This window comes from Sycon ciliatum, chromosome 1 (genome assembly GCF_964019385.1).
Source record: "Sycon ciliatum chromosome 1, ocSycCili1.1, whole genome shotgun sequence".
NCBI classification, from domain to species: Eukaryota; Metazoa; Porifera; class Calcarea; order Leucosolenida; family Sycettidae; genus Sycon; species Sycon ciliatum.
This window is the reverse complement of record NC_088643.1, coordinates 36,606,916-36,627,699: the sequence shown is the minus strand read 5'-3', so window position 1 is coordinate 36,627,699 and position 20,784 is coordinate 36,606,916. Positions and strand designations below refer to the sequence as shown.

The 20,784-nt window shown below is 44.8% G+C and overlaps 2 long non-coding RNA genes across 2 annotated transcripts in view; both read right to left on the bottom strand.

The window, feature by feature from the left end:
• Positions 1-20,784, bottom strand: part of LOC135806975 (uncharacterized) — a 181,266-nt gene that overhangs the window by 85,933 nt on the left and 74,549 nt on the right. The window lies entirely within an intron of this gene.
• On the bottom strand, positions 17,751-18,586 carry LOC135806974 (uncharacterized). Its single transcript, XR_010551393.1, has 3 exons — positions 18,527-18,586; positions 18,161-18,218; positions 17,751-17,852 (listed from the first exon to the last, which is right to left on the bottom strand). It is a non-coding gene; the product is annotated as an uncharacterized LOC135806974 (long non-coding RNA).

Genomic DNA, 20,784 nt, shown 5'->3' with positions numbered 1-20,784 from the left:
ATCTGTTATATAGGGTGTATCTGTTATATAGGGTGTATCTGTTATATAGGGTGTATCTGTTATATAGGGTGTATCTGTTAGATAGGGTGCATCTGTTATATAGGTTGCATCTGTTATATAGGGTGTATCTGTTATATAGGGTGTATCTGTTATATAGGGTGTATCTGTTATATAGGGTGTATCTGTTATATAGGGTGTATCTGTTATATAGGGTGTATCTGTTATATAGGGTGTATCTGTTATATAGGGTGTATCTGTTATATAGGGTGTATCTGTAGCCAGTGCAGGCTGTCGTAATAAAACGACTCATCCGTGTTCCATTCCCGTGCATGGTACATGCATGGTGCAACGGCACAATGACAGCTGTCGCAAATCACACTGAGTATTACGCGTGTTTTTTGGTGATTCCTGGTTAGCTGCTAGCTTTTCCCTACTCGAAGATGTTGCCGCCGCGAAATCTGGGGGTTTGTGCTCGTCCTGGCGAAAACCGTGTTTTGATCCGTTGAGGGAGACGAGAGATACAGTGCGAAGACGTACGATCTGGCCGAGAATCGGCGAAGAAGAAAGCTTCGCAGACGACCCGTAGTGGTTGGGAACAGAATGGAACAAATACCAGTCGATGCCTGTCATGAAAGGGATGACTGCTACGAAGTTTTAGCCCCTTGCTCCCCAGCGCTTTTTAGCGCCCGACGATAATTACCAAATTTCATCGATTTTCCATATGGATCAAAGCATAGTCTCCTCAATCTTCTTCAGTCGAGCTGAGTCTGGACGCTACAATGTTGAGACGCGAAAAGAGAACATGCATGAACACACAGGAGCATCACATGCAGCTGCATTCTGCCTTGACGAAGCTGAGAACAACACCAGCACCACGCATTTGGAAGACATTTCGAAGAAGACGAAGAACTACATGTAGGAGTTGCATTTTGATATAAAGTATATTTTTCGCAGTAAAAGAGTATTTATTTGTAGAGCTTGTGTTGTTACAGATTCCTAGGTTCAAACCCCAAGATGGGCAGTTAGTTACATTTTTTCTCTCCTTTCGTATTTTGTATCTGCATGTTATTACCCTTTCCGTGAGTCGCTCGTGAGTAATGTATGAGTCGTGTATGGCTAAACCCGTATTTACCCGTATGACTGCTGCTAGTGTTATTGTTCTAGAACATTAGCATAATTAACCAATCACAGTTCACAGCTCTGGAATATTCTAGAATTTCGTCGGCAACCGGTTTATATAAATTACTGATTGGTTGATGACCTAAAAACATGGCACCGTTCGCCGTGTGTTTTGTCTTCTTGCATTGTTCTTTTCTTGTGCTCTTTTCACTTCTTATCTTTACTTGCCGAGTGTGCAACTAATAATTCTGTCCTAACGAGTATTCGTGAAACCACAAAGTGAGTGCTTTGTTTGAGTGTGTGAAATTGTCTCCGAGGGCTAGCTACTACATTGGTGGCAGCGGTGGGATTCGAATCCACGCCTCCGGAGAGACTGGAGCGTTCAAAAAAGCCTCTGTACTGTGCAGTATGCATGCGTGCATGCGCAAAGCACGGGGTCCGCGGATCAACTTCGTTCAATAATCATTGTGCCACACGGGTTGTATGATTTGTGTGCGATCATGGTCTTTCTTCTTGACAAACAAAAGTGAAGTTTTTCGATCTTCAAATCGCCATAGCGTCCTTGTCATGACTCCAAATCAGCTGAAACTTTGCAGGAGGAATGAAAATGCCATGCTGAATCGATTGGTACCATTTTCGAACGGTTTCCTTGAAAAATAAAATTTAGCCTGCACTGGCTAGTATCTGTTATATAGGGTGTATCTGTTACAGTCAACTTCGCTTATAACGACACTCGGCGGGGCATCAGAAAAGTGTCCTTATTCGCAAAGTGTCGTTATACCCGAAGTCTCATTTTATGTGTCACAGTTGGATGGGACTTTGCTCTGGGCATGAAAATTATGTCGTTATTCGCGAATTGTCGTTATATCCGCAGTAGTTATAAGCGAAGTTGACTGTATATAGGGTGTCTCTGTTATATAGGGTGTATCTGTTATATAGGGTGTATCTGTTATATAGGGTGTATCTGTTATATAGGGTGTATCTGAAGAGATCACACATGGGAGTATTTTGTTTGTGTTGTTATATCCTGCCTTCCTATTTCTACTGAGTCTGTGGTCTACTGTTGTCATGCCTTGAACCCTGTACTTTGCAGACATCTTCCAACAACAGTGAGTATGAGCTAATTCGCAACCAACTAGAGGCAGAGCGCCACGCTCAGCATGAACTCTTGGCCACGCTAGAGGAGAGCAAGAAAGTGGTAAGTTCTGACAGCGAGGGATATATCAGCTAGGTGATGCTCAGCACATGGATGTGGACATCAGGCTGGTCGTGTCATGTTGAAACTAACGTGATATGTAGATATCTGTGGTATCTGTATACATTCAGAAAGTGTTAAATACTTCTAAGGAAGAGGGCCTAATATTAGGAAGAGGATCAAGTATTACAGTCATGTGTTATATAGGGTGTATCTGTTATATAGGGTGTATCTGTTATATAGGGTGTATCTGTTATATAGGGTGTATCTGTAGGGTGTATCTGTTATAAACTATTCACAGCAGTGCCAAATTTTAGGCGTCACTGAATGCGGGTGCCAGCGGCCTACAAGCAAACCAAAAATGAAATCAATCCGACCACTGACATCACAGCTGGGTCATGTTATAGAGAGGTACGTTGAAAGTGACACGTGGGCACAAACGGGCAAAAAAGCGACGATTTCTCAGCTTTCTGCCCGTTAGAAGCTCATGAACTGACCATAGCCACCCTGATCTTGTTGTTTAGCTGGACATAGGGAAGTCAACCAAGGAAAAATTCCACATTTCAATAAACAACTCGCCCAGGGCTGCTCAAAGCTGATATCAAACTATCTCGAAGTTTTGGGCCTTTTTTGCCCGTGACTTTGCGACTAAACTATTCACAGCAGTGCCAAATTTTAGCCGTCACTGAATGCGGGTGGCAGCGGCCTACAAGCAAACCAAAAATCAAACCAATGCGACCACTCACATCACAGCTGGGTCATGTTATAGAGAGGTACGTTGAAAGTGACACGTGGGCACAAATGGGCAAAAAGCGACAATTTCTAACCTTTCTGCCCGTTCGAAGCTCAAGAACTGACCATAGCCACCCTGATCTTGTTGTTTGGCTGGACATAGGGAAGTGAACCAAGAAAAATTCCACATTTCAATAACCAACTCGCCCAGGGCTGCTCAAAGCTGATATCAAACTATCTCGAAGTTTTGGGCCATTTTGCCCGTGATTCTTCACTTTGCGACTAATCTATTCACAGCAGTGCCAAATTTTCGTCGTCACTGAATGCGGGTGCGAGCGGCCTACAAGCAAACCAAAAATCAAATCAATGCGATCACTCACATCACAGCTGGGTCATGTTATAGAGAGGTACATTGAAAGTGACACGTGGGCACAAATGGGCAAAAAGCGACAATTTGTCACCTTTCTGCCCGTTCGAAGCTCAAGAACTGACCATAGCCACCCTGATCTTGTTGTTTAGCTGGTCATAGGGAAGTGCACCAAGAAAAAATTCCACATTTCAATAAACAACTCGCCCAGGGCTGCTCAAAGCTGATATCAAACTATCTCGAAGTTTTGGGCCTTTTTGCCCGTGATTCTTCACTTTGCGACTAAACTATTCACAGCAGTGCCAAATTTTAGGCGTCACTGAATGCGGGTGCCAGCGGCTTACACGCAAACCAAAAATCAAATCAATGCGACCACTCACATCACAGCTGGGTCATGTTATAGAGAGGTACGTTGAAAGTGACATGTGGGCACAAATGGGCAAAAAGCGACAATTTGTCACCTTTCTGCCCGTTCGAAGCTCAAGAACTGACCATAGCCACCCTGATCTTGTTGTTTGGCTGGACATAGGGAAGTGCACCAAGAAAAAATTCCACATTTCAATAAACAACTCGCCCAGGGCTGCTCAAAGCTGATATCAAACTATCTCGAAGTTTTGGGCCTTTTTGCCCGTGATTCTTCACTTTGCGACTAATCTATTCCCAGCAGTGCCAAATTTTAAGCGTCACTGAATGCGGGTGGCAACGGCCTACAAGCAAACCAAAAATCAAATCAATGCGACAACTCACATCACAGCTGGGTCATGTTATAGAGAGGTACTTTGAAAGTGACACGCGGGCACAAATGGGCAAAAAGCGACAATTTGTCACCTTTCTGCCCGTTCGAAGCTCAAGAACTGACCATAGCCACCCTGATCTTGTTGTTTGGCTGGACATAGGGAAGTGAACCAAGGAAAATTCCACATTTCAATAAACAACTCGCCCAGGGCTGCTCAAAGCTGATATCAAACTATCTCGAAGTTTTGGGCCATTTTGCCCGTGATTCTTCACTTTGCGACTAATCTATTCACAGCAGTGCCAAATTTTCGTTGTCACTGAATGCGGGTGGCAGCGGCCTACAAGCAAACCACAAATCAAATCAATGCGACCACTCACATCACAGCTGGGTCATGTTATAGAGAGGTACGTTGAAAGTGACACGTGGGCACAAATGGGCAAAAAGCGACAATTTCTAACCTTTCTGCCCGTTCGAAGCTCAAGAACTGACCATAGCCACCCTGATCTTGTTGTTTGGCTGGACATAGGGAAGTGAACCAAGAAACATTCCACATTTCAATAACCAACTCGCCCAGGGCTGCTCAAAGCTGATATCAAACTATCTCGAAGTTTTGGGCCATTTTGCCCGTGATTCTTCACTTTGCGACTAATCTATTCACAGCAGTGCCAAATTTTAGTCGTCACTGAATGCGAGTGCGAGCGGCCTACAAGCAAACCAAAAATCAAATCAATGCGTCCACTCAGATCACAGCTGGGTCATGTTATAGAGAGGTACGTTGAAAGTGACACGTGGGCACAAATGGACAAAAAGCGACAATTTCTCACCTTTCTGCCCGTTCGAAGCTCAAGAACTGACCATAGCCACCCTGATCTTGTTGTTTGGCTGGACATAAGGAAGTGCACCAAGAAAAAATTCCACATTTCAATAAACAACTCGCCCAGGGCTGCTCAAAGCTGATATCAAACTATCTCGAAGTTTTGGGCCTTTTTGCCCGTGATTCTTCACTTTGCGACTAATCTATACACAGCAGTGCCAAATTTTAGGCGTCACTGAATGCGGGTGGCAGCGGCCTACAAGCAAACCAAAAATCAAATCAATGCGACCACTCACATCACAGCTGGGTCATGTTATAGAGAGGTAAGTTGAAAGTGACACGTGGGTACAAATGGGCAAAAAGCGACAATTTGTCACCTTTCTGCCCGTTCGAAGCTCAAGAAATGACCATAGCCACCCTGATCGTGTTGTTTGGCTGGACATAGGGAAGTGCACCAAGAAAAAATTCCACATTTAAATAAACAACTCGCCCAGGGCTGCTCAAAGCTGATATCAAACTATCTCGAAGTTTTGGGCCTTTTTGCCCGTGATTCTTCACTTTGCGACTAAACTATTCACTGCAGTGCCAAATTTTAGGCGTCACTGAATGCGGGTGCCAGCGGCCTACAAGCAAACCAAAAATCAAATCAATGCGACCACTGACATCACAGCTGGGTCATGTTATAGAGAGGTACGTTGAAAGTGAAACGTGGGCACAAATGGGCAAAAAGCGACAATTTGTCACCTTTCTGCCCGTTCGAAGCTCAAGAACTGACCATAGCCACCCTGATCTTGTTGTTTGCTTGGACATAGGGAAGTGAACCAAGAAAAAATTCCACATTTCAATAAACAACTCGCCCAGGGCTGCTCAAAGCTGATATCAAACTATCTCGAAGTTTTGGGCCATTTTGCCCGTGATTCTTCACTTTGCGACTAATCTATTCAAAGCAGTGCCAAATTTTCGTTGTCACTGAATGCGGGTGGCAGCGGCCTACAAGCAAACCAAAAATCAAATCAATGCGACCACTCACATCACAGCTGGGTCATGTTATAGAGAGGTACGTTGAAAGTGACACGTGGGCACAAACCGGCAAAAAGCGACAATTTCTAACCTTTCTGCCCGTTCGAAGCTCAAGAACTGACCATAGCCACCCTGATCTTGTTGTTTGGCTGGACATAGGGAAGTGAACCAAGAAAAATTCCACATTTCAATAACCAACTCGCCCAGGGCTGCTCAAAGCTGATATCAAACTATCTCGAAGTTTTGGGCCTTTTTGGCCGTGATTCTTCACTTTGCGACTAATCTATTCACAGCAGTGCCAAATTTTAGGCGTCACTGAATGCGGGTGGCAGCGGCCTACAAGCAAACCAAAAATCAAATCAATGCGACCACTCACATCACAGCTGGGTCATGTTATAGAGGTACGTTGAAAGTGACACGTGGGTACAAATGGGCAAAAAGCGACAATTTGTCACCTTTCTGCCCGTTCGAAGCTCAAGAACTGACCATAGCCACCCTGATCTTGTTGTTTGGCTGGACATAGGGAAGTGCACCAAGAAAAAATTCCACATTTCAATAAACAACTCGCCCAGGGCTGCTCAAAGCTGATATCAAACTATCTCGAAGTTTTGGGCCTTTTTGCCCGTGATTCTTCACTTTGCGACTAAACTATTCACAGCAGTGCCAAATTTTAGGCGTCACTGAATGCAGGTGCCAGCGGCCTACAAGCAAACCAAAAATCAAATCAATGCGACCACTCACATCACAGCTGGGTCATGTTATAGAGAGGTACGTTGAAAGTGAAACGTGGGCACAAATGGGCAAAAAGCGACAATTTGTCACCTTTCTGCCCGTTCGAAGCTCAAGAACTGACCATAGCCACCCTGATCTTGTTGATTGGCTGGACATAGGGAAGTTAACCAAGAAAAAATTCCACATTTCAATAAACAACTCGCCCAGGGCTGCTCAAAGCTGATATCAAACTATCTCGAAGTTTTGGGCCTTTTTGGCCGTGATTCTTCACTTTGCGACTAATCTATTCAAAGCAGTGCCAAATTTTAGGCGTCACTGAATGCGGGTGGCAGCGGCCTACAAGCAAACCAAAAATCAAATCAATGCGACCACTCACATCACAGCTGGGTCATGTTATAGAGGTACGTTGAAAGTGACACGTGGGTACAAATGGGCAAAAAGCGACAATTTGTCACCTTTCTGCCCGTTCGAAGCTCAAGAACTGACCATAGCCACCCTGATCTTGTTGTTTGGCTGGACATAGGGAAGTGCACCAAGAAAAAATTCCACATTTCAATAAACAACTCGCCCAGGGCTGCTCAAAGCTGATATCAAACTATCTCGAAGTTTTGGGCCTTTTTGCCCGTGATTCTTCACTTTGCGACTAAACTATTCACAGCAGTGCCAAATTTTAGGCGTCACTGAATGCAGGTGCCAGCGGCCTACAAGCAAACCAAAAATCAAATCAATGCGACCACTCACATCACAGCTGGGTCATGTTATAGAGAGGTACGTTGAAAGTGACACGTGGGCACAAATGGGAAAAAAGCGACAATTTGTCACCTTTCTGCCCGTTCGAAGCTCAAGAACTGACCATAGCCACCCTGATCTTGTTGTTTGCCTGGACATAGGGAAGTGAACCAAGAAAAAATTCCACATTTCAATAAACAACTCGCCCAGGGCTGCTCAAAGCTGATATCAAACTATCTCGAAGTTTTGGGCCTTTTTGCCCGTGATTCTTCACTTTGCGACTAAACTATTCACAGCAGTGCCAAATTTTAGGCGTCACTGAATGCAGGTACCAGCGGCCTACGAGCAAACCAAAAATCAAATCAATGCGACCACTCACATCACAGCTGGGTCATGTTATAGAGAGGTACGTTGAAAGTGACACGTGGGCAGAAATGGGCAAAATGCGACAATTTCTTACCTTTCTGCCCGTTCGAAGCTGAAGAACTGACCATAGCCACCCTGATCTTGTGGTTTGGCTGGACATAGGGAAGTTAACCAAGAAAAAATTCCACATTTCAATAAACAACTCGCCCAGTGCTGCTCAAAGCTGATATGAAACTATCTCGAAATTTTGGGCCTTTTTGCCCGTGATTCTTCACTTTGAGATTAACTATTCACAGCCGTGCTAAATTTTCGTCGTCACTGAATGCGAGTGCCAGCGGCCTACAAGCAAACCAAAAAGCAAACCAATGCGACCACTCACATCACAGCTGGTTCATGTTATAGAGAGGTACGTTGAAAGTGACAAGTGGGCACAAATGGGCAAAAAGCGACAATTTCTCACCTTTCTACCCATTCGAAGCTCAAGAACTGACCATACCCACCCTGATCTTGTTGTTTGCCTGGAAATAGGGAAGTGAACGAAGAAAAAATTCCACATTTCAATAAACAACTCGCCCAGGGCTGCTCAAAGCTGATATCAAACTATCTCGAAGTTTTGGGCCATTTTGCCCGTGATTCTTCACTTTGCGACTAATCTATTCAAAGCGGTGCCAAATTTTCGTTGTCACTGAATGCGGGTGGCAGCGGCCTACAAGCAAACCAAAAATCAAATCAATGCGACCACTCACATCACAGCTGGGTCATGTTATAGAGAGGTACGTTGAAAGTGACACGTGGGCACAAATGGGCAAAAAGCGACAATTTCTAACCTTTCTGCCTGTTCGAAGCTCAAGAACAGACCATAGCCACCCTGATCTTGTTGTTTGCCTGGAAATATGGAAGTGAACCAAGAAAAAATTCCACATTTCAATAAACAACTCGCCCAGGGCTGCTCAAAGCTGATATCAAACTATCTCGAAGTTTTGAGCCTTTTTGCCCGTGATTCTTGACTTTGCGACTAAACTATTCACAGCAGTGCCAAATTTTAGGCGTCACTGAATGCAGGTGCCAGCGGCCTACAAGCAAACCAAAAAGCAAATCAATGCGACCACTCACATCACAGCTGGGTCATGTTATAGAGAGGTACGTTGAAAGTGACACGTGGGCAGAAATGGGCAAAATGCGACAATTTCTTACGTTTCTGCCCGTTCGAAGCTGAAGAACTGACCATAGCCACCCTGATCTTGTGGTTTGGCTGGACATAGGGAAGTGAACCAAGAAAAAATTCCACATTTCAATAAACAACTCGCCCAGGGCTGCTCAAAGCTGATATCAAACTATCTCGAAGTTTTGGGCCATTTTGCCCGTGATTCTTCACTTTGCGACTAATCTATTCAAAGCAGTGCCAAATTTTCGTTGTCACTGAATGCGGGTGGCAGCGGCCTACAAGCAAACCAAAAATCAAATCAATGCGACCACTCACATCACAGCTGGGTCATGTTATAGAGAGGTACGTTGAAAGTGACACGTGGGCACAAATGGGCAAAAAGCGACAATTTCTAACCTTTCTGCCCGTTCGAAGCTCAAGAACTGACCATAGCCACCCTGATCTTGTTGTTTGGCTGGACATAGGGAAGTGAACCAAGAAAAATTCCACATTTCAATAACCAACTCGCCCAGGGCTGCTCAAAGCTGATATCAAACTATCTCGAAGTTTTGGGCCATTTTGCCCGTGATTCTTCACTTTGCGACTAATCTATTCACAGCAGTGCCAAATTTTCGTCGTCACTGAATTTGGGTGCGAGCGGCCTACAAGCAAACCAAAAATCAAATCAATGCGTCCACTCAGATCACAGCTGGGTCATGTTATAGAGAGGTACGTTGAAAGTGACACGTGGGCACAAATGGACAAAAAGCAACAATTTCTCACCTTTCTGCCCGTTCGAAGCTCAAGAACTGACCATAGCCACCCTGATCTTGTTGTTTAGCTGGTCAAAGGGAAGGGCACCAAGAAAAAATTCCACATTTCAATAAACAACTCGCCCAGGGCTGCTCAAAGCTGATATCAAACTATCTCGAAGTTTTGGGCCTTTTTGCCCGTGATTCTTCACTTTGCGACTAATCTATTCACAGCAGTGCCAAATTTTAAGCGTCACTGAATGCGGGTGGCAGCGGCCTACAAGCAAACCAAAAATCAAATCAATGCGACCACTCACATCACAGCTGGGTCATGTTATAGAGAGGTACGTTGAAAGTGACACGTTGGCACAAATGGGCAAAAAGCGACAATTTGTCACCTTTCTGCCCGTTCGAAGCTCAAGAACTGACCATAGCCACCCTGATCTTGTTGTTTGGCTGGACATAGGGAAGTGAACCAAGAAAAAATTTCACATTTCAATAAACAACTCGCCCAGGGCTGCTCAAAGCTGATATCAAACTATCTCGAAGTTTTGGGCCTTTTTGCCCGTGATTCTTCACTTTGCGACTAATCTATTCACAGCAGTGCCAAATTTTAGGCGTCACTGAATGCGGGTGGCAGCGGCCTACAAGCAAACCAAAAATCAAATCAATGCGACCACTCACATCACAGCTGGGTCATGTTATAGAGGTACGTTGAAAGTGACACGTGGGTACAAATGGGCAAAAAGCGACAATTTGTCACCTTTCTGCCCGTTCGAAGCTCAAGAACTGACCATAGCCACCCTGATCTTGTTGTTTGGCTGGACATAGGGAAGTGCACCAAGAAAAAATTCCACATTTAAATAAACAACTCGCCCAGGGCTGCTCAAAGCTGATATCAAACTATCTCGAAGTTTTGGGCCTTTTTGCCCGTGATTCTTCACTTTGCGACTAAACTATTCACTGCAGTGCCAAATTTTCGTTGTCACTGAATGCGGGTGCCAGCGGCCTACAAGCAAACCAAAAATCAAATCAATGCGACCACTCACATCACAGCTGGGTCATGTTATAGAGAGGTACGTTGAAAGTGACACGTGGGCACAAATGGGCAAAAAGCGACAATTTCTAACCTTTATGCCCGTTCGAAGCTCAAGAACTGACCATAGCCACCCTGATCTTGTTGTTTGGCTGGACATAGGGAAGTGAACCAAGAAAAAATTCCACATTTCAATAAACAACTCGCCCAGGGCTGCTCAAAGCTGATATCAAACTATCTCGAAGTTTTGGGCCATTTTGCCCGTGATTCTTCACTTTGCGACTAATCTATTCAAAGCAGTGCCAAATTTTCGTTGTCACTGAATGCGGGTGGCAGCGGACTACAAGCAAACCAAAAATCAAATCAATGCGACCACTCACATCACAGCTGGGTCATGTTATAGAGAGGTACGTTGAAAGTGACACGTGGGCGAAAATGGGCAAAAAGTGACAATTTCTAACCTTTCTGCCCGTTCGAAGCTCAAGAACTGACCATAGCCACCCTGATCTTGTTGTTTAGCTGGTCATAGGGAAGTGCACCAAGAAAAAATTCCACATTTCAATAAACAACTCGCCCAGGGCTGCTCAAAGCTGATATCAAACTATCTCGAAGTTTTGGGCCTTTTTGCGAGTGATTCTTCACTTTGCGACTAATCTATTCACAGCAGTGCCAAATTTTAAGCGTCACTGAATGCGGGTGGCAGCGGCCTACAAGCAAACCAAAAATCAAATCAATGCGACCACTCACATCACAGCTGGGTCATGTTATAGAGAGGTACGTTGAAAGTGAAACGTGGGCACAAATTGGCAAAAAGCGACAATTTGTCACCTTTCTGCCCGTTCGAAGCTCAAGAACTGACCATAGCCACCCTGATCTTCTTGTTTGGCTGGACATAGGGAAGTGAACCAAGAAAAAATTTCACATTTCAATAAACAACTCGCCCAGGGCTGCTCAAAGCTGATATCAAACTATCTCGAAGTTTTGGGCCTTTTTGCCCGTGATTCTTCACTTTGCGACTAATCTATTCACAGCAGTGCCAAATTTTAGGCGTCACTGAATGCGGGTGGCAGCGGCCTACAAGCAAACCAAAAATCAAATCAATGCGACCACTCACATCACAGCTGGGTCATGTTATAGAGGTACGTTGAAAGTGACACGTGGGTACAAATGGGCAAAAAGCGACAATTTGTCACCTTTCTGCCCGTTCGAAGCTCAAGAACTGACCATAGCCACCCTGATCTTGTTGTTTGGCTGGACATAGGGAAGTGCACCAAGAAAAAATTCCACATTTAAATAAACAACTCGCCCAGGGCTGCTCAAAGCTGATATCAAACTATCTCGAAGTTTTGGGCCTTTTTGCCCGTGATTCTTCACTTTGCGACTAAACTATTCACTGCAGTGCCAAATTTTCGTTGTCACTGAATGCGGGTGCCAGCGGCCTACAAGCAAACCAAAAATCAAATCAATGCGACCACTCACATCACAGCTGGGTCATGTTATAGAGAGGTACGTTGAAAGTGACACGTGGGCACAAATGGGCAAAAAGCGACAATTTCTAACCTTTATGCCCGTTCGAAGCTCAAGAACTGACCATAGCCACCCTGATCTTGTTGTTTGGCTGGACATAGGGAAGTGAACCAAGAAAAAATACCACATTTCAATAAACAACTCGCCCAGGGCTGCTCAAAGCTGATATCAAACTATCTCGAAGTTTTGGGCCATTTTGCCCGTGATTCTTCACTTTGCGACTAATCTATTCAAAGCAGTGCCAAATTTTCGTTGTCACTGAATGCGGGTGGCAGCGGACTACAAGCAAACCAAAAATCAAATCAATGCGACCACTCACATCACAGCTGGGTCATGTTATAGAGAGGTACGTTGAAAGTGACACGTGGGCGAAAATGGGCAAAAAGTGACAATTTCTAACCTTTCTGCCCGTTCGAAGCTCAAGAACTGACCATAGCCACCCTGATCTTGTTGTTTAGCTGGTCATAGGGAAGTGCACCAAGAAAAAATTCCACATTTCAATAAACAACTCGCCCAGGGCTGCTCAAAGCTGATATCAAACTATCTCGAAGTTTTGGGCCTTTTTGCGAGTGATTCTTCACTTTGCGACTAATCTATTCACAGCAGTGCCAAATTTTAAGCGTCACTGAATGCGGGTGGCAGCGGCCTACAAGCAAACCAAAAATCAAATCAATGCGACCACTCACATCACAGCTGGGTCATGTTATAGAGAGGTACGTTGAAAGTGAAACGTGGGCACAAATTGGCAAAAAGCGACAATTTGTCACCTTTCTGCCCGTTCGAAGCTCAAGAACTGACCATAGCCACCCTGATCTTCTTGTTTGGCTGGACATAGGGAAGTGAACCAAGAAAAAATTCCACATTTCAATAAACAACTCGCCCAGGGCTGCTCAAAGCTGATATCAAACTATCTCGAAGTTTTGGGCCTTTTTGGCCGTGATTCTTCACTTTGCGACTAATCTATTCACAGCAGTGCCAAATTTTAGGCGTCACTGAATGCGGGTGGCAGCGGCCTACAAGCAAACCAAAAATCAAATCAATGCGACCACTCACATCACAGCTGGGTCATGTTATAGAGGTACGTTGAAAGTGACACGTGGGTACAAATGGGCAAAAAGCGACAATTTGTCACCTTTCTGCCCGTTCGAAGCTCAAGAACTGACCATAGCCACCCTGATCTTGTTGTTTGGCTGGACATAGGGAAGTGCACCAAGAAAAAATTCCACATTTCAATAAACAACTCGCCCAGGGCTGCTCAAAGCTGATATCAAACTATCTCGAAGTTTTGGGCCTTTTTGCCCGTGATTCTTCACTTTGCGACTAAACTATTCACAGCAGTGCCAAATTTTAGGCGTCACTGAATGCAGGTGGCAGCGGCCTACAAGCAAACCAAAAATCAAATCAATGCGACCACTCACATCACAGCTGGGTCATAATATAGAGAGGTACGTTGAAAGTGACACGTGGGCAGAAATGGGCAAAATGTGACAATTTCTTACCTTTCTGCCCGTTCGAAGCTGAAGAACTGACCATAGCCACCCTGATCTTGTGGTTTGGCTGGACATAGGGAAGTTAACCAAGAAAAAATTCCACATTTCAATAAACAACTCGCCCAGTGCTGCTCAAATCTGATATGAAACTATCTCGAAATTTTGGGCCTTTTTGCCCGTGATTCTTCACTTTGCGATTAACTATTCACAGCCGTGCTAAATTTTCGTCGTCACTGAATGCGAGTGCCAGCGGCCTACAAGCGAACCAAAAAGCAAACCAATGCGACCACTCACATCACAGCTGGTTCATGTTATAGAGAGGTACGTTGAAAGTGACAAGTGGGCACAAATGGGCAAAAAGCGACAATTTCTCACCTTTCTACCCATTCGAAGCTCAAGAACTGACCATACCCACCCTGATCTTGTTGTTTGCCTGGAAATAGGGAAGTGAACCAAGAAAAAATTCCACATTTCAATAAACAACTCGCCCAGGGCTGCTCAAAGCTGATATCAAACTATCTCGAAGTTTTGGGCCATTTTCCCCGTGATTCTTCACTTTGCGACTAATCTATTCACAGCAGTGCCAAATTTTCGTTGTCACTGAATGCGGGTGGCAGCGGCCTACAAGCAAACCAAAAATCAAATCAATGCGACCACTCACATCACAGCTGGGTCATGTTATAGAGAGGTACGTTGAAAGTGAAACGTGGGCACAAATTGGCAAAAAGCGACAATTTGTCACCTTTCTGCCCGTTCGAAGCTCAAGAACTGACCATAGCCACCCTGATCTTCTTGTTTGGCTGGACATAGGGAAGTGAACCAAGAAAAAATTCCACATTTCAATAAACAACTCGCCCAGGGCTGCTCAAAGCTGATATCAAACTATCTCGAAGTTTTGGGCCTTTTTGGCCGTGATTCTTCACTTTGCGACTAATCTATTCACAGCAGTGCCAAATTTTAGGCGTCACTGAATGCGGGTGGCAGCGGCCTACAAGCAAACCAAAAATCAAATCAATGCGACCACTCACATCACAGCTGGGTCATGTTATAGAGGTACGTTGAAAGTGACACGTGGGTACAAATGGGCAAAAAGCGACAATTTGTCACCTTTCTGCCCGTTCGAAGCTCAAGAACTGACCATAGCCACCCTGATCTTGTTGTTTGGCTGGACATAGGGAAGTGCACCAAGAAAAAATTCCACATTTCAATAAACAACTCGCCCAGGGCTGCTCAAAGCTGATATCAAACTATCTCGAAGTTTTGGGCCTTTTTGCCCGTGATTCTTCACTTTGCGACTAAACTATTCACAGCAGTGCCAAATTTTAGGCGTCACTGAATGCAGGTGGCAGCGGCCTACAAGCAAACCAAAAATCAAATCAATGCGACCACTCACATCACAGCTGGGTCATAATATAGAGAGGTACGTTGAAAGTGACACGTGGGCAGAAATGGGCAAAATGTGACAATTTCTTACCTTTCTGCCCGTTCGAAGCTGAAGAACTGACCATAGCCACCCTGATCTTGTGGTTTGGCTGGACATAGGGAAGTTAACCAAGAAAAAATTCCACATTTCAATAAACAACTCGCCCAGTGCTGCTCAAATCTGATATGAAACTATCTCGAAATTTTGGGCCTTTTTGCCCGTGATTCTTCACTTTGCGATTAACTATTCACAGCCGTGCTAAATTTTCGTCGTCACTGAATGCGAGTGCCAGCGGCCTACAAGCGAACCAAAAAGCAAACCAATGCGACCACTCACATCACAGCTGGTTCATGTTATAGAGAGGTACGTTGAAAGTGACAAGTGGGCACAAATGGGCAAAAAGCGACAATTTCTCACCTTTCTACCCATTCGAAGCTCAAGAACTGACCATACCCACCCTGATCTTGTTGTTTGCCTGGAAATAGGGAAGTGAACCAAGAAAAAATTCCACATTTCAATAAACAACTCGCCCAGGGCTGCTCAAAGCTGATATCAAACTATCTCGAAGTTTTGGGCCATTTTCCCCGTGATTCTTCACTTTGCGACTAATCTATTCACAGCAGTGCCAAATTTTCGTTGTCACTGAATGCGGGTGGCAGCGGCCTACAAGCAAACCAAAAATCAAATCAATGCGACCACTCACATCACAGCTGGGTCATGTTATAGAGAGGTACGTTGAAAGTGACACGTGGGCACAAATGGGCAAAAAGCGACAATTTCTAACCTTTCTGCCCGTTCGAAGCTCAAGAAATGACCATAGCCACCCTGATCTTGTTGTTTGCCTGGAAATAGGGAAGTGAACCAAGAAAAAATTCCACATTTCAATAAACAACTCGCCCAGGGCTGCTCAAAGCTGATATCAAACTATCTCGAAGTTTTGGGCCTTTTTGCCCGTGATTCTTCACTTTGCGACTAAACTATTCACAGCAGTGCCAAATTTTAGGCGTCACTGAATGCAGGTGCCAGCGGCCTACAAGCAAACCAAAAAGCAAATCAATGCGACCACTCACATCACAGCTGGGTCATGTTATAGAGAGGTACGTTGAAAGTGACACGTGGGCAGAAATGGGCAAAATGCGACAATTTCTTACGTTTCTGCCCGTTCGAAGCTGAAGAACTGACCATAGCCACCCTGATCTTGTGGTTTGGCTGGACATAGGGAAGTTAACCAAGAAAAAATTCAACATTTCAATAAACAACTCGCCCAGTGCTGCTCAAAGCTGATATGAAACTATCTCGAAATTTTGGGCCTTTTTGCCCGTGATTCTTCACTTTGCGATTAACTATTCACAGCCGTGCTAAATTTTCGTCGTCACTGAATGCGAGTGCCAGCGGCCTACAAGCAAGCCAAAAATCAAATCAATGCGACCACTCACATCACAGCTGGGTCATGTTATAGAGAGGTACGTTGAAAGTGACACGTGGGCACAAATGGGCAAAAAGCGACAATTTGTCACCTTTCTGCCCGTTCGAAGCTCAAGAACTGACCATAGCCACCCTGATCTTGTTGTTTGGCTGGACATAGGAAAGTGCACCAAGAAAAAATTCCATATTTCAATAAACAACTCGCCCAGGGCTGCTCAAAGCTGATATCAAACTATCTTGAAGTTTTGGGCCTTTTTGCCGGTGATTCTTCACTTTACGACTAATCTATTCACAGGAGTGCCAAATTTTAAGCGTCACTGAATGCGGGTGGCAGCGGCCTACAAGCAAACCAAAAATCAAATCAATGCGACCACTCACATCACAGCTGGGTCATGTTATAGAGAGGTACGTTGAAAGTGACACGTGGGCACAAATGGGCAAAAAGCGACAATTTGTCACCTTTCTGCCCGTTCGAAGCTCAAGAACTGACCATAGCCACCCTGATCTTGTTGTTTGGCTGGACATAGGGAAGTGAACCAAGAAAAATTCCACATTTCAATAAACAACTCGCGCAGGGCTGCTCAAAGCTGATATCAAAGTATCTCGAAGTTTTGGGCCTTTTTGCCCGTGATTCTTCACTTTGCGACTAATCTATTCACAGCAGTGCCAAATTTTAGGCGTCACTGAATGCGGGTGGCAGCGGCCAACAAGCAAAACAAAAATCAAATCAATGCGACCACTCACATCACAGCTGGGTCATGTTATAGAGGTACGTTGAAAGTGACACGTGGGTACAAATGGGCAAAAAGCGACAATTTGTCACCTTTCTGCCCGTTCGAAGCTCAAGAACTGACCATAGCCACCCTGATCTTGTTGTTTGGCTGGACATAGGGAAGTGACCCAAGAAAAATTCCACATTTCAATAAACAACTCGCGCAGGGCTGCTCAAAGCTGATATCAAACTATCTCGAAGTTTTGGGCCTTTTTGCCCGTGATTCTTCACTTTGCGACTAATCTATTCACAGCAGTGCCAAATTTTAGGCGTCACTGAATGCGGGTGGCAGCGGCCAACAAGCAAACCAAAAATCAAATCAATGCGACCACTCACATCACAGCTGGGTCATGTTATAGAGGTACGTTGAAAGTGACACGTGGGTACAAATGGGCAAAAAGCGACAATTTGTCACCTTTCTGCCCGTTCGAAGCTCAAGAACTGACCATAGCCACCCTGATCTTGTTGTTTGGCTGGACATAGGGAAGTGAACCAAGAAAAATTCCACATTTCAATAAACAACTCGCGCAGGGCTGCTCAAAGCTGATATCAAACTATCTCGAAGTTTTGGGCCTTTTTACCCGTGATTCTTCACTTTGCGACTAATCTATTCACAGCAGTGCCAAATTTTAGGCGTCACTGAGTGCGGGTGGCAGTGGCTTACAAGCAAACCAAAAATCAAATCAATGCGACCACTCACATCACAGCTGGGTCATGTTATAGAGAGGTACGTTGAAAGTGACAAGTGGGCACAAATGGGCAAAAAGCGACAATTTCTCACCTTTCTGCCCGTTCGAAGCTCAAGAACTGACCATAGGCACCCTGATCTTGTTGTTTGGCTGGACATAGGGAAGTGACCAAGAAAAAATTCCACATTTCAATAAACAACTCGCCCAGGGCTGCTCAAAGCTGATATCAAACTATCTCGAAGTTTTGGGCCTTTTTGCCTGTGATCCTTCACTTTGCGACTAATCTATTCACAGCAGTGTCAAATTTTCGTAGTCACTGAATGCAGGTGCCAACGGCCTACAAGCAAACCAAAAATCAAATCAATGCGACTACTCACATCACAGCTGGGTCATGTTATAGAGAGGTACGTTGAAAGTGACACTTGGGCACAAATGGGCGAAAAGCGACAATTTCTCACCTTTCTGCCCGTTCAAAGCTCATGAACTGACCATAGCCACCCTGATCTTGTAGTTTAGCTGGACATAGGGAAGTGAACCAAGAAAAAATTCCACATTTCAATAAACAACTCGCCCAGGGCTGCTCAAAGCTGATATCAAACTATCTCGAAGTTTTGGGCCTTTTTGCCCGTGATTCTTCACTTTGCGACTAAACTATTCACAGCAGTGCCACATTTCAGCCGTCACTGAATGCGAGTGCCAGCGGCCTACAAGCAAACCAAAAAGCAAACCAATGCGACCACTCACATCACAGCTGGTTCATGTTATAGAGAGGTACGTTGAAAGTGACAAGTGGGCACAAATGGGCAAAAAGCGACAATTTCTCACCTTTCTGCCCATTCGAAGCTCAAGAACTGACCATAGCCACCCTGATCTTGTTGTTTGCCTGGACACAGGGAAGTGAACCAAGAAAAAATTCCACATTTCAATAAACAACTCGCCCAGGGCTGCTCAAAGCTGATATCAAACTATCTCGAAGTTTTGGCCCATTTTGCCCGTGATTCTTCACTTTGCGACTAATCTATTCACAGCAGTGCCAAATTTTCGTTGTCACTGAATGCGGGTGGCAGCGGCCTACAAGCAAACCAAAAATCAAATCAATGCGACCACTCACATCACAGCTGGGTCATGTTATAGAGAGGTACGTTGAAAGTGACACGTGGGCACAAATGGGCAAAAAGCGACAATTTGTCACCTTTCTGCCCGTTCGAAGCTCAAGAACTGACCATAGCCACCCTGCTCTTGTTGTTTCGCTGGACATAGGGAAGTGAACCAAGAAAAAATTCCACATTTCAATAAACAACTCGCCCAGGGCTGCTCAAAGCTGATATCAAAATATCTCGAAGTTTTGGGCCTTTTTGCCCGTGATTCTTCACTTTGCGACTAATCTATTCACAGCAGTGCCAAATTTTAAGCGTCACTGAATGCGGGAGGCAGCGGCCTACAAGCAAACCAAAAATCAAATCAATGCGACCACTCACATCACAGCTGGGTCATGGTATAGAGAGGTACGTTGAAAGTGACACATGGGCACAAATGGGCAAAAAGCGACAATTTGTCACCTTTCTGCCCGTTCGAAGCTCAAGAACTGACCATAGCCACCCTGATCTTGTTGTTTGGCTGGACATAGGGAAGTGCACCAAGAAAAAATTCCACATTTCAATAAACAACTCGCCCAGGGCTGCTCAAAGCTGATATCAAACTATCTCGAAGTTTGGGGCCTTTTTGCCCGTGATTCTTCACTTTGCGACTAATCTATTCACAGCAGTGCCAAATTTTCGTCGTCGCTGAATGCGGGTGCCAGCGGCCTACAAGCAAACCAAAAATGAAACCAAAGCGACCACTGAAATTACAGCTGGGTCATGTTATAGAGAGGTACGCTGAAAAAGAACCTATTTTGAAGTTTGGGGCTTTTACCCGTGAATCTTCACTTTGCGACTAAACTATTCACAGCAGTGGCAAATTTTCTGGGTCACTGAATGCGGGTGCCAGCGCCCTACAAGCAAACCAAAAATGAAACCAATGCGACCACTGAAATTACAGCTGGGTCATGTTATAGAGAGGTACGTTGAAATTGAAAGGTCAGCACAAATGGTCAAAATCCGACATTTTCTCACCTTTCTGCCCGTTCGCAGCTCAGAAAATGACAATGACCATCCTCATCTCATTGTGTAGCTGGACATAGCAAATAGCACCATGAAAAAGCACCACATTTCTCTAAAGAACTCGCCCAGGGCTGCTGAAAGCTGAAAAAGAACCTATCTAGAAGTTTGGGGCTTTTTACCGGTGAATCTTCACTTTGCGACTAAACTATTCACAGCAGTGCCAAATTTTCTGGGTCAATGATTGTGGCTGCCAGCGCCCTACAAGCAAACCAAAAATGAAACCAATGCGACCACTGACATTACAGCTGGGTCATGTTATAGAGAGATACGTTGAAATTGGAAGGTCAGCACAAATGGTCAAAATCCGACATTTTCTTACCTTTCTGCCCGTTCGCAGCTTAGAAAATGACAATGACCATCCTCATCTCGTTGGTTAGCTGGACATTGACAAGAGCACCATGAAAAAGAGTTACATTTCTCTTAAGAACTCGCCCAGGGCTGCTGAAAGCTGAAAAAGAACCTATCTAGAAGTTTGGGGCTCTTTACCCGTGAATCTTCACTTTGCGACTAAACTATTCACAGCAGTGCCAAATTTTCTGGGTTACGAAATGCGG